The sequence below is a fragment of the Hyla sarda genome, chromosome 8, assembly GCF_029499605.1.
Source record: "Hyla sarda isolate aHylSar1 chromosome 8, aHylSar1.hap1, whole genome shotgun sequence".
In the NCBI taxonomy this organism is placed as follows: domain Eukaryota; kingdom Metazoa; phylum Chordata; class Amphibia; order Anura; family Hylidae; genus Hyla; species Hyla sarda.
Genome location: NC_079196.1, coordinates 43,448,140 through 43,463,430, shown reverse-complemented (window position 1 = coordinate 43,463,430; position 15,291 = coordinate 43,448,140). Strand labels below are relative to the sequence as shown.

Genomic DNA, 15,291 nt, shown 5'->3' with positions numbered 1-15,291 from the left:
TTCCATGTCAGAAGATTGTTGGCGGTGATTTGCACCAAACAAGCGCCTTATTGCGCCAAATTAGCTCCAATCATAAATTACAATTGCCACAAATAATAAATTACTGACCACTGCAAAAATCATACACAGGACTGTCAAAATCCTAGCAAGTTTACAAAATGACAGTGGAGAGAATGCGCCAAACTTTGGAGCAAAAAGACACTGCGCCAAAATAATGCGCCAAACATACATAAATACTCCCCTATATCACTAGTCCCCAACCCCAGTCCTCAATACCCACCAACATTCCAGGTTTTACCTAGTTACTTCATTGAAACAGAACTGGTAAAAATTCCAATCCCGAACTGTTGGTGGTCCTTGAGGACTGGGTTGGGGTCCTCTGGACTTCATCACTTTCAACCAGATGTCCCTTATATAAATAGTGAAACAAAATTAGAGATACAGAAACATAGCCGCACATCCACCATTTGTATTTTGGTTTTATATAAATAGCCCTTGCTCATTATCAAATGGATGTGTAGAAATGTGGAGAGCATCATAACCGTGATAACATTGTAGCACCAAGGGCAATTTTTGGGGCCCATATGTTATCCCAAATATGCCTACAGTTGCCTGTATATGGAACATCCCGAAAAGTCAGACGTCGAAAGATAGAAACGTTTAGAGTCTGCGCAGTGATGTAGAATGTGGAGCACTATGGATACCATTTGTAGAGACCTGACTAACATGCCCAATACATCACTGAGGGCACCATTACTGGCAAGCTGAGTCCAATCATTGCTCTTGTGATACAGCTCAATGACCTCAGGAGATTTCTAAAAAACAAAACTTCTCTTTGGAACAGATGGGTGTTATCAATGTTGGGCTTTACGGAGCCCAATCCCAGACCCTTACCCTAAATGGTACCCTAGATCGGTGTATCCCAAGCACGATCCACAAGTACCAACAACAGGTCATGGTTTGAGGATATCCCATACAGAGAACACTTGTGGTGATCCCTGATGCACTGACCAGTATTATATCACCATTGAAAGACTAAGGAAATCCAGAAAACATGACCTGTTGGGGGAACTTGAGGATCGCACTTGGGAAACACTACTTGAGGCTGCATTCACACCACTTTTCTGCAATACAGTTTCCATATATGTTTTCAATGTGAAAACCATATGGAACCGTATTGAAAATCGTATACATTGACTCTCTATTGAAAGCCGAATGCCAAATGTTGCATTCGGTTGCATCCGGTTGCATCCGTTTTGCGTCTTGTACAGTTTTGTCCGTTTTTTTTTCCCATGTCCAAAACCGTAGCCTACCATGGCTTTTGGTCCGGGTGAGAAACCATATCAAACAGTATATGTTTTTTTTTAACATGGGAGTCAATGGAAACCTTACAGAACCGACTGTGCATACAGTTCCATCCAGTTTGCACTATATGGTTTTTTACTTCACAGTTTTCACAGTTTTTTTTTCTTGGAATTTCAATCAAACAAGTGAATCTTTATTCATAATGGAGTGAAAAGTTAAAAACGTATACGTTTTTTTCTTTAAAAACGGATGCAACCGGACATAATTTTTCAAACCATATACGGGTTAAAATTTGTACACACGTTTTGATACAGTTTAGTCTGGTTTTGAGGAATCCGTTTTTCATTAAAAAAAAAAACTGATACGGGAACTATATTGCAAACACGTGGTGTGAATCCACCCTTAGATGGTCACCCCCCATTCTGGCCCCTAATAATAATCTGTAGCTGCAATTGAATAAGGAAAGGAAGGATTTCAGGCTTATATTTCCACAGGCTGTAAATCAATTTTCTCTTCTCTGTTCATGGAACCAAGATGGCCACAAGCACATGTCCAGACTCCTCCTTCCCAGCTTTACTTACTGCTCAGTTCATTTGCTTGCACAGTCCATCTACTGGACACTTCCTGTATTGCAGGGTGATACACAATAATAATATTGGGGGTTTGACAAAGAAGTCAAGGGGTTATCCCAAGATTAAATGTTACCCCTTATCCACAGGACATGGTATAACTAGTTGATCAGTGGCAGTCCAACCACTGGGACCACCACCAATCCCGGGAACAGAGGTCAAGTGTCCCTGGAGGCATGGAGCAGCGGCATACATGCTCCTCCACCGCTCCATTCTCTTTGGCAGTGTTTTCCAACCAGGGTGCCTGCAGCTATGGAAAAACTACAACCCCCAGCATGCCCGGACAGCCTTAGGCTGTCCGGGCACGCTGGGGGTTGTAGTTTTGCAACAGCTGGAGGCACCCTGGTTGGGAAACACTGTCTGAATATTGTTCGGAAGGCCCATAGATAGTGAACGCAGCCTTACCTTTATTTGCTAAACGTGACAGTGTGTAAAATCAGACATAAACAGTATAACAAATTCACACCTAGCCAAAAGAAAATAATAAATATTTAAATGTTTATTTATATTTTTCTGAGTAAATTTCTCTAGATTTTATACCAATATACATAATAAGACTCACAAAAAAATAAATACAGAGGAATGTACCCTAAAGGGGTACTCCACTGGTAAACATTTTCTTTTAAATCAACTGGTGCCAGAAAGTTAAACAGATTTGTAAATTACTTCTATTAAAAAATCCCAATCCTTTCAGTACTTATTAGCTGCTGTATACTACAGAGGAAATTCTTTTCTTTTTGAATTTCCTTTCAGTCTGACCACAGGGCTCTCTGCTGACACCTCTGTCCATATCAGGAACTGTCAAGAGCAGGAGAGGTTTTCTATGTGGATTTGCTCCTGCTCTGGACAATTCCTAAAATGGACAGAGGTGTCAGCAGAGAGCACTGTGGTCAGACTGAAAGGAAATTCAAAAAGAAAAGAATTTCCTCTGTAGTATACAGCAGCTGATAAGTACTGAAAGGATTGGGATTTTTTAATAGAAGTAATTTACAAATCTGTTTAACTTTCTGGCACTAGTTGATTTAAAAGAAAAGGGTTTCCAATTGAGTACCCCTTTAATAATGTCTGTCTAGTGACTGTGATGGTATAATGTAGTAGTTAGAGATGAGCGAACTTAAAGTAAATTCGATTCGTCACAAACTTCTCGGCTCGGCGGTTGCTGACTTTTCCTGCATAAATTAGTTCAGCCTTCAGGTGCTCCGGTGGGCTGGAAAAGGTGGATACAGTCCTAGGAAAGAGTCTCCTAGGACTGTATCCACCTTTTCCAGCCCACGGGAGCACCTGAAAGCTGAACTAATTTGTGCAGGAAAAGTCATCAACTGCCGAGCCGAGAAGTTCGTGACGAATCGAATTAACTGTAAGTTCGCTCATCTCTAGTAGTAGTGACTATAAAAAATGTATTGTATAGATTTTATTTGCTGTCTGAACTAGGAATATTCACGTCTAATTCCATGCCAAAACTCTACCAATAATATGACTGCTATGGCCACAAGGGGGCACTATTTGTTGTTCAGAAAGCTTTGGAACTTGCCAAAAAGCTCCTGGTTTTGTCTTATCTGTCCAAAGAACATTCTACTAAAAGCTTTGTGGCTTGCCCTTTGTTCCCCTATAGAACCCAGTACACTTGCAAAAAAAAAAAAGGGAGAAAAACGAAATTAATCCTGCCCTGTCAACAACATTCTGTAAATGCACGAAAATCCCAGAAAAGAAAATGTTAATAAATCAAAAAGGCAAAAGTGTTACCAGTAAAAGCTATATATATGGTCCTCTTCCCTTCTGGGGACAACTCTGACTTGGCATAAATCCCAATCAGTTTCTAAGACACACACACGCAGGTACGCACACACACACACGAAAGTTATACAGATTTGTAAATTTGTTAGTCTATTTCAAAATATTTCAAAATCTTAACCCTTCCAGTACTTATCTGCTGCTGTATTCTCCACAGGAAGTTCTTTTCTTTTTGGATTTCCTTTCTGTCTGACCACAGTGCTCTCTGCTGACCCCTCTGTCCATTTCAGGAACTGTCCAGAGCAGAAATAAATCCCCATAGAAAACCTTTCCTGCTCTCAACAGTTCCTGATATGGACAGAGGTGTCAGCAGAGAGGACTGTGGTCAGACAGAAAGGAAATTCAAAAAAGAAAAGAACTTCCTGTGTAGTATACAGCAGCTGAGAAGTACTGGAAGGATTAAGATTTTTAAACAGAAGTAATTTACAAATCTGTTTAACTTTCTGGCACCAGTTGATTTAAAAAAAATAAAAATGTTGTTTAGTGGAGTACCCCTTTAATTCCTTCATTCTAATAGTGGAAGACCTCATATCGGAATTTTAATATATAAACATGGAATTATATATTGCTCACAATGGCCCATGGTAATGCAATTCCCAACCTGCCCCAAGAGCTACAGGCTGTCAAAGCATGCTGGGTGTAGTAGTTCTGTAACCGCTGAAGTGCTCAGGTTAAAGATTATTATTCTAAGAAATAAGTTATTAGGCCAGTGTTGCCTAATCGGGGAAGAGCAAATTATTCTGTATGTCAGTGTTTCCCAGCCAGGGTGCCTGCAGCTGTTGCAAAACTACAACTCCCAGTATGCCCGGACAGCCTTTGGCTGTCCGGGCATGCTGGGAGATGTAGTTTTGCAACAGCTGGAGGCACCCTGGTTGGGAAACTCAGTAGCAAAGCATCCTTTGAAAGCATTGTTTGTATTGCGTTATCATGTGACCCGTGTATGTCTCTTTAAATCTGGGTGCTGATCCGGAACTGTTCATGCAGAGCGCAGTCACGCATTATCTCTGCCGCATTCAGACTTTTCTGCTGACCAGACTGTGTCATTGTGTTATCCCCGGCCATCTCTTTTGTGACTCAAATAGACAGTAGACACGTCAGAAAACGAAATGTCTTACATTTGTAGGTGGTCTCTGGTATAAATAGTGAGGGGAGGGATCTCTTAAAGGGGTACTCCACTGGAAAACATTTTTTTTTAATCAACTGGTGCCAGAAAGTTAAACAGATTTGTAAATGACTTCTATTTAAAAATCTTAATCCTTCCAGTACTTATCAGCTGCTGTATGCTCCACAGGAAGTTCTTTTCTTTTTTAATTTCTTTTCTCTCTGACCACAGTGCTCTCTGCTGACACCTCTGTCCATTTTAGGAACTGGAACAAATTTACATAGCAAACCTCTCCTGCTCTGGACAGTTCCTAAAATGGACAAAAGTGTCAGAGGAGAGCACTGCGGTCAGAGAGAAAAGAAATTCAAAAAGAAAAGAACTTACTGTGGAGCATATAGCAGCTGATAAGTACTGGAAGGATTAAGATTTTTAAATAGAAGTCATTTACAAATCTGTTTAACTTTCTGGCACCAGTTGATTTAAAGTTGATTTAAAAAAAAAAAAAAATGCTCTCCAGTGGAGTACTTTTTTTTTTATTTTTTTTTATTACTTATTCGCAATCCATACGTAATTTTTAATAATTACACTCCAATAAACATAATCATCCAACATATCAATTTTCCTAGTTAGATTCCTACCTAACTATCTGTAACAGGCTTGAAAAAAAACGAAATAAAATAACAATAATGAAACAACCCAAAAAAAAAAAAAAATTGCTCCAAAGTCCAGGAGTACCCCTTTAATATTAAGTTAATGTAGTAAAGTAATTATAAAGAATAGAATCTAAGAGACACTTAGTAACATGTACATGGTGCCTAGTGGCAGCACAGAGCCGTACAGCCTCCATAGGTGCTGCTCAAACCCTGTTGGGTGCAGAACGTACAGAGCTAGTCGACCTTAGAAACAACCCTCCAGACATGCACAATCTAATGGAGTATGTTATAGCTTCATGACTCATAGACATATGGTTGGACAGTAGGTTGTACGGGCATGCTGGGAATTGTAGACAACTGGAGACTCCTTGTTTGGAAAACACTACAAAAGGGAACTATGAAATGTCAGACCCACTTGGCGTTTTTTCACTCTTCATTGGCATCTTTTGGCTCAGTGACAGTTTTCCCAAAATGGCAGCATGCTTAGACTGTGGCGTTTTCTTAGGGAATCTTGGTGTTCTTTCTCCCTATGCTCACACAGCAGAATTTCTGTGCAGCATTTCGCAGAAGAATTCCGCCGTAATTCACTGCCTATCGATTTCAATGGGATTCTGCAGTCCCATTCAGACAGCGAAATTCTGCTTTCCACATTCTGCAAAAATATATGACCAGTCTTATATTTAGCGGAATTCCGAGGCGGAATCCCATTGAGGTCAATGGGCTTGAATTTCGGCAGAATTCTGTGCTCTGAGAACATAGAAATTCTGCTGCAATTCCGTGATTCTGGAATTCTTGCAGAATTGCTAAAATTCTGCATTGTGAACATACCCATAGACTTCTATGGCAGGGAGAAAAAAAATAAAAAAACGCCAAGAAAAAGAACAATGTTGGTTTAACATTGCCCCCCCCCCCCTCTTTGAGTTACATAAAGAATGAATCACATGAGAAAAATGCAAGAATGCAAAAAAAAATAGAAAAACATCTAAACTAAAACTCGCTATAAAAAAAAAACTAAAAAAACTGCATCTTTGGAGTGTCAAATGAGAGGGCAGTTTTTTTTGTGGCATTATTTTTAGGAAAGAAAAAAATGCCAAAAATAAATTGTGTAAAAACTCAGCCTTAGGCTAGGTTTCTGCACCGTTTTTTTTCCCCTTTGGAATATTACTACTTCCAGTAGGAAGGAGAAGTATTAGGCTAGGTTCACATTGGGGAATTTCTGGGCAGAATTTCTGCCGGAGACCAAGCCGGCAGCACTAGGACCATGCGGATTGTATTGCAGTCCCCATAGATTTCAATGCATTTCTGAGCAGATCTCCCAAAAGATCTACCCAGAAATGCATTGCCATCTATGGGGACAGCAATGTAGTCCGTGCGGTCCTAGTGCCGCCGGTTAAATCTCCGGCAGAAATTCTGCCCAGAGATTCTGTAGTGTGAACCTTGCCTAAGGGTCTATTCACACGGCAGAATCTCCGCTTGTGTAATTCCACCTCAAATTAATGCTCATAGACTTCTATGGGATTCCGCACTCCCATTCACACTTCTGAATTTCCGCAAGCGGAGTGCGGAATCCCACAGAAGTCGATGGGCTCTAATCGAGACAGAATTCCGCAAGCGGAAATTCAGAAGTGTGATTAGACCCTTAGTCCTTCCTTTATATTTCTTATTCTTTTTGAATCCACTTTTGGCTTTGACTTAATGGCCCTGATTTACTGAGAGTGTTGTGTAGGTTTCTTTGTGGGTTTTAATTCCCTACAATTTATTTTCCAAGGTATTTACTAAGGTTTCCCTACATTTTCCACTTTCCCTACACTTTGCTTTTTTTACACCTCCTCCGATCTGTAGGGTTTTCCTCAGCTCAAATCCACCACATTTTATCTGGAAACCTTAGTAAATATGTTGGGTTTTTGTGAAAATGTCGGGAACACGCCCCTTTTTGGTGACCACGCCCCCTTTTCAGGTTTTCTTAGCAAAATAGAGAGTTAGTCAGGTTTTTTTTTCAATTCTGGCGCAAATTCTGGCGCAGACAGAATTGCTTGCGCAATGCGCCAGAATCTGGTGCACAACCCGACAAAACATGTCAGGTTTGCAATAGTAAATGAGGGACACTAACTGCAGTGTCAAAATTCCCAAAAATGCCAAAAAAAAAAAACCTGTATGGGAAGCCTTACTCCTATTTCATTACTAAGGGTACGTTCAGACGTGCGGATTTTCACAGCGTATTTCGCTGCGGATCCGCCACTGAAGGACCTCCTATATGCTGCCTTTATGTGTGCCTGCTCAGAGCTGCAATACGCATTGTGATGTGTGAGTCGCCGCGCGCATGCGCAGTATGCTCGCAGATTGCGGCAGCTGTCGGCCGAGCTCATTGAGCAGGGGAAGTGGCCACAATGTGTGTGAGTACACCGCGCATGCGCGACAACTAGCACATAGCAGTGTGTCTGCTCGGAGCAGTGTATTGCCACTCCGAGCAGACACATTTAATGGCGCCATACAGAGGTCCTTCAGCGGCGGATGTGCAGCGTAACATATGCTGTAAATCCGCACGTGTGAACGTACCCTAAGACTCCTATTTCACAATAGATCAGGCTCCATCATTACATTGCTCAGATTGCTCTTTAGTTTTGATATCTCCCACTAGCGCCATGTAAGGCTGCGTTCACACGGCCGTCTTGACCCGTCCCTTTCTTCTCCCGTCAAAAATAAAAACGGACTTAAAAAAAAAAAGGACAATAACAGATGCAAACGGGTGTTATCCATTTGTATCCGTTATTGTTCAGTTAATAAACCAAAAAAAATATATATTTTTTTGTTCTGAGCATGCTCAGAAGTAAAATCGGATCAAAAAACTGATTGAAAAAAAAAACGGATGACATTAAAGGCTCATCCGTTTTCCATTGACTTCAATGTTAAATTTACTGTAACCCTTTGTTTTTTTTTTTGACGGAAGAGAAAAAATACTGCATGTTTTTTCTACCATCAAAAAAAAAGGAAATGAGTGCAGACGGGTTCAAACGGATGTAAATAGATTGTAAAAAAAATCCCATTGACAAGTTTTTAATCCGTTTACAGCCTGCAAGAAAGGAACCGAAGCGGGGATAAAAAAAATAAATAAATAAAATAAAATAAAAAAACGGGGACAAACGGCCTTGTGAACGCACCCTAAGTTTGTTTTGGGACAAACTGGGTAAGTGGGAAGAATTACCCGTCTGACATATAGAACGTTTACACCATAGTTAGGACGTCACTTGTTAGGGAGTAGTAATAAAAATGTTACAATATCCTGTATATGTTTCTGAGTTCAAAGTAAGATAATAAGTGAGAACATCCGGAGATTCTGAGCTGATAAGACGGTCCAAAGATCCAGGGTGGGGTGGTCCATGTAGTCACCTTCCTTATATTGTAGCCCTGACACGAGAGCTGATAAGGTTTATGGCGTGTCAGTCTGTTAGGCTCTGTTCACATCTTGTTTGTGGCCACGTCAAAAAGTTGTTCTTTAATGTATTTGTCTGACATGGCCGTAGACCCCGAGCCCCATTAAACACAACTAGAGATGAGCGAACTTACAGTAAATTCGATTCGTCACAAACTTCTCGGCTCGGCAGTTGATGACTTTTCCTGCATAAATTAGTTCAGCCTTCAGGTGCTCCGGTGGGCTGGAAAAGGTGGATACATTCCTAGGAAAGAGTCTCCTGGGACTATATCCACCTTTTCCAGCCCACAGGTGCACCTGAAAGCTGAACTAATTTATGCAGGAAAAGTCATCAACTGCCGAGCCGAGAAGTTTGTGACGAATCGAATTTACTGTAAGTTCGCTTATCTCTAAACACAACCATAGGTCTTTTAGTCTTATGTGGCTGCATTAAAGGGGTAAAACATTGGACAGTGGAAAACATCAACTGGTGCCAGAAAGTTAAACAGATTTGTATATTACAATAACCAAAGAAAACGTAGGTGCACTCACCGCAGAGCTGAGACTGTCGTGTCTGGATGTCCGGTATCGGGTAGCCTGGTCACGGCATAGGCGTTGGTATCATGTGGTGCTCGAGCGCCACATGATACCAGCGCCTATGCCGTGACCCTGCTACCCGATACCGGACATCCAGACACGACAGTCTCAGCTCTGCGGTGAGTGCACCTACGTTTTCTTTGGTTATTGTAGTTAATGCCTTATATCTGTGTACGTGCACCCCGCAGGGGACTCTTATTGGAGGTCGCCGAGGACCTTGCTGTACACATCATTAGGTGATATAGTTTTCCATGTGTGCTCTCCCTACATTTCTATCTTGAAATTTGTATTTTACTTCTATTTAAAAATCTTACTCCTTCCAGTACTTATCAGCTGCTTTATGCTCCAGAGGAAGTTGTGTAATTCTTTTCTATCTAACCACAGTGCTCTCTGCTGACACATCTGTACATATTAGGAACTGTCCAGAGCAGGATAGGTTTTCTATGGGGATTTGCTTCTGCTCTGGGCAGAGGTGTCAGCAGAGAGCACCATGGTCAGACAGAAAACCAATTCAAAAAGAAAAGAGCATCCTGTGGAGCATACAGGAGCAGATAAGTACGGGAAGGATTAAGATTTTTTAAATAGAAGTAATTTACAAATCTGTTTAACTCTCTGGCACCAGTTGATTAAAAACATTTTTTCCACCGGAGTACCCTTTTAAAGCCATCTCGGTGAAGGTTTACCTAGAAGAAGATTTAGTCACATCCCTAAGATAAGAGGCAAAGAACAACATCTCACCAACATCTGAACACGGAAAGGCCGACAGTGTCTCCAGGCCACAGCAGACAGATATCCAAAACAAGATATCCAGGTCCATTGGTGCGGTTTAGAAACAGGCGATGAATTACAGAGTAGGACAAAACAACAATGCTGACGCGTTTTGGGTCAATATGACCTATAGTCATCGCATCCCCATCATAAGCGACAATACACAAGCAAACGGTTTTCAAAATAATAGAGTTAATAATGGTGTTATGCCTAATTTGTGAGTTTTTTATTTTATTTAATTGTTAAAGAAGCACTCCAGGTTTAAAGGTGTACTCCCGTGCCCTAGCATCCTGAAAATGTTGCTCTGAAAGCTTGGAGCGGGCGGCTGTGATCGTGGCGTCACGCCCCTTCCACTCATGTCTATGGGAGGGGGCCCCCTCACATAGACATGAACGGAGAGGGTGTGGTGTTACATCACGAGGGGCGTGGCCATGAATTCACAGTCACGGCCCCCCGCTACAAGCATTCGAAACAAAGTTTTCAGAACGCTGGGGCACGCAAGTACCCCTTTAAAACACCTTAATGTCTCAGTGGCAAGCGACAAACTCTACTACCAGTATCATCCTTTAGGCTGCGGTCACACATTTCGGCTAATTAGCAGTACCAGATCTAATTACTGTATTTGTTTTTTGCGCGAAATGGACAAAACGTGCATAATCGCTGTAGAGCACGCAATTTTTTAAGCGATTTCGGAGCGATTTTTTAAGCGAAGTCGCGGCAAAAATGCATACGGTAATAAGCTGCGGCACTGCTAATTAGGCGCAACATGTGACCACAGCTTCATGATTCGTTAGACCAGGGGGTCCCAAACCCAGTACTCGAAGCCCACCAACATTTCATTGGAATAGAACAGGAAAAAATGTAAATCCCGGACTGTTGGGGGGGGTCTTTAGGACTGGGTTGAGGGGCTGGGCTTACACTTTGTAAAAATTGTTGGTGTATTTTATATTGAAACACGCAAAACGCTAATTTTCACGTATTTAATTTTTCCAGCCAGGTAGGCTGGTAGGGCATGGCAGGACTTCCCCACATCTGACAAGCTTTTTTTTAGGATTTCCAAAGAAAAAGTTGTATAATTACACCCCCCCCCCCCCCCCCCCCGGGCAATCAGTGGCACAACCCACAAGTGTTCAATTTCCCAGCAGCGCCCCCACATCAGAAGTGAGGTATTACATAGTGTCCATTGGAATCATTGGCCTTGTCCAATAAAAAGCCTTGTTGGTTCCTCCAGATAAAAAAAAAAAAAAAAGGTAAAATTTTGAGGTCCTAAACCAAAATATCACTTTTCGAGTTCAAACTAGCAGGTCCGTAGCCCCCTGAGCCCGTGGAATGTAAATGTAAATGGTGAATCTAGTTCTGCTTTAAAGTTTTTAATTTCTTTCAATATCTTTCTTTTTTTATGGATCTAGCATCTGTGTAAACGTAATGCATGACTGACTTTTCTGAATAATTGACCAATCGCGGCATACGGTAATTCCTGTTCCGCTCTCTAAAAGCAAAGTTGCGCCATGACTGGTTGCTATGGGAATGGATTCAAACACGGTCTTATTTGCCCATAGCAACCAATTACAGCTCGGTTTTAATTTCTTTACTTTAGTGTTTCCCAATCAGCCTACCTCCAGCTGTTGCTAAACTACATCTCCCAGCATGCCCGGACAGCCTTCGGCTGTCCGGGCATGCTGGGTGATGTAGTTTAGCAACAGCTGGAGGCACTCTGGTTGGGAAACAGTGTTCTACTTCCATGGTTGCTGTAGGTGAATCCGACAAATTGATAAATCTGCCTCCTTAGAGCCCTTTTTATCAAAAGTATTAGGAAAAAATCATGTTGTTGCCCCTAGCAACTAATGAGAGGCCAGCTTTCACTTTTGAATCAGATTTGGGAGAAAGTGAAAGCTGCCTTTTGATTGGTTGCTATGGGCAACAAGATTAGGTAACTGATTAAGACAGCGCCTTTAAGGCCTTGTTCATAGCTACGGAAAATTTGATGCGGGGTATCCACAAAGGATTCTGCCTTGCGGCACACTGCCATTGATTTCAATGGGTTTTGTGGTGTGTGGTTCACACGTTTTTCGTGAGGGAACTTCCAACGAGGAACTGGATTCTGGATGGAAATCCTGTTTGTCAATGGGAAGATTTCGGAACATCTCTGTTAGAGTAGGAAGATCATGGATCCCCCAAAGGAAAGTCATGTTCACAGGAAATGTGTGGAAAGCCCGCCGGAAATTTGAATGTTCCGGTGGGCGCTAGGAGCGCTTGGAAATGTGCAGTCTCATAGACGGAAGTGCATGTCTATTCTTTCCGCGGATGCCGGAATCAGGATTTCCGTGGCAGAAACATCTGGAAATTCCCCGATGTGCACAGTGCTGCAGGATTGAACATAGCCAAATTGCGCAGTTTAAACATAGCCAAATTCAGCAAGAATATAGTGGTAGATAGCAACCAATCAGATTGCTTCTTTCATTTTACAGTGGCCTTGTTAAAAATAAAAGAAGCAATCTGGGGAACTTTTCCTCTGCACAGGTTTTGATTAATCTCCCCCATCTTCCTTAGTGTGAACATACCCTACACGGCAGGTTCACACGACGATTTCCGTAATTCCGCTTGCGGCAGCCTCCTCTAGAATCGGCACCCAATGTATGCGGCAGATAAGTGCCGTCCCATTCACTACAGCGCAGTGCTGAGACTTCTCTGGTGGAAAGCGCAGGAAGGTCGGACTTGTTCAGTCATCTGAAGGAATCCAAATCTGCGTCGGAACTTCCATAGTGTGAACTGGGCAAAAGAATCCCATAGGGGGAGAGTTATCAAAACCTGTCCAGTTGGCCATAGCAACCAATCAGATTGATCCTTTCATTTTGCAGAGGCCTTGTTAAAAATGAAAGCAGCGATCTGATTGGTTGCTATGGGCAACTCAGCAACTTTTCCTCTGGACAGGTTTTGATAAATCTCCCCATGGAGATCAGTAGCATTCTGCTGCATGCAGAATTTCTTTGTGTAAATTCCGTAACGTGAACGGGACCTTAGGGCTATGTTTACATGGCAGACTTTTTGCAGAAAGTTCGTAAATAGCGGGCGCCAGTAGAACATGCTGGTGATAGGACCGCTGAGAAGTCCATAGATGGCAATGCATTTTTGAGGGGATTCCGTAAAAAAAAAAAAAAAAAAACCCAGACATGTAAATTCTTTTGTCGGAGGCCGTAATCAAGATTTCTACGGCAGATATATCTGCTGCGGCAATTCCGCCGTGTGCGCATTGCAGCAGAATCCCATAAAAAACACTGAACTGGATTCCGTTCGTGTTAAAGGGTACCTTTCATCCAAAAAACTTCTGATATATTATAGATTAATGTATGCAGAATAAACTTTCCAATTGCATGTTATTAAAAAATATTCTTCTTTCTATTTAATTTTCCACTTTGAAAAAATTACCACTAGAGGTCTCCCTACCAGTCCTGGCCGCAAGCCCTTTTTATAGATTTCAGTCTCGTGCTGGAGTCCTAAATCTCAGACTGCAGCCGGGACACAGACAAGCTCAGCTGGCAGCTCTGAATCTTGTCATTTCTGTTTACAACTGCATGTGCAGAGAAGAATGATCGGAGCTCAGATCGTAAAATGAATGAGGGCATGCAGTAAGGCAGAGTCAGGAGTATGCCCTGCTGTGCTATGAGCACAGTGCTGGCTCCTGCCTGTGATTGACAGGCAGGGAGCAGTGCTGAGCTTGTCTGTGTCCCGGCTGCAGTCTGAGATTTAGGACTCCAGCACGAGTCTGAAATCTATAAAAAGGGCTTGCAGTCAGGACTGGTAGGGAGACCTCTAGTGTTAATTTTGTCAAAGTGAAAAATTAAATGGAAAGAAGCATATTTTTTTTTAATAACATGCAATTGGAAAGTTATTCTGCATACAATAATCTATAATATATCAAAAGTTTTTTTTATTTTTTATTATGAAAGGTACCCTTTAACAAGGCCCTAAGTCAGTGTTTCCCAACCAGGGTGCCTCCAGCTGTTGCAAAACTACAACTCCCGGACAGCCAATGGCTGTCCGGGCATTCTGGGAGTTGTAGTTATGCAACAGCTGGAGGCACCCTGATTGGGAAACCGTGCTCGAAGAGATGGAAGCTAAACTAATTGGTTGTTATGGGCAATTTTTTGTTTCTCCATATGTTTCAATACACGTTTGTAAACCGCGGTTTTATCTCACGGTGCCTGATTTAACATTGCATTGTGTTTCATCCCAACCGGACAATTTCTGCTTCACTTTTTCCTATGAACGCAATTTGTCGCCATCACGCATTCGCCTGTTTTAATTTGTAGTCTCCCGTAAGCAATGAAGCAGCCAAGTCGTATTTCTATATTTTCATTTTTTTTATGCTACCGGACATATACAGATTGCAAAAAAAAAACAACATAATCACGTTATTAGTGTTGCGCATGTTTAGGAACCATGTAAGGAATTCACATGTAATGTATCTATATTTTGTAAAGGTAACAATTTACCCAACCTCCGGGCTAGTCCCCCCCGGCTCGTTTGGGTATGGATGGCATGCACTTGATTTTACAAGTATATATATAAAGCTGTATGTACATATTGTAAAGTAGCACATTTTAGTGAATGTATACGCTATAAATAGCCCAAAATTTAGGATTTCTATATTGCTTGCAGTATAAAAAAATAAAAAATTTTGAAAACATTTTACAATGTAAATATGGGAAATGTATAATTCACTGTAAAATATTTGCAAAATTATTTAGTATTTAGAAAAATAAATATATGCATTGTTATGATAATAAAACAGTAGTTTCTAAAATATCAACAGCATCTGTCGTTATTACCGTGTGTATGGAAATGAAGACTAAGGAATGTATGAACCTACGGTATGTGACGTGTGTCCATATTGGATCAATATAATCTATCGAAGATCATTTATTGATCACTAAGGTTTCAATGCTGTGGGAGTTGGACTTTGCAGAAAAGCTGTCACCAAACTAAACTTTTAATATATTGTTCCTTATATAATTATAAGACACTTTGCTATTTACT

The 15,291-nt window shown here is 41.4% G+C and overlaps 1 long non-coding RNA gene across 2 annotated transcripts; it reads left to right on the top strand.

Moving 5' to 3' along the window:
* Window positions 1–14,121: 14,121 nt before the first annotated feature.
* On the top strand, window positions 14,122–15,064 carry LOC130283948 (uncharacterized). Of its 2 annotated transcripts, none has more exons than XR_008846885.1 (2): window positions 14,122–14,201; window positions 14,332–15,064. It is a non-coding gene; the product is annotated as an uncharacterized LOC130283948 (long non-coding RNA). The 2 variants fall into 2 exon arrangements; XR_008846884.1 differs by having other exon boundaries at window positions 14,150–14,229.
* Window positions 15,065–15,291: the final 227 nt, after the last annotated feature.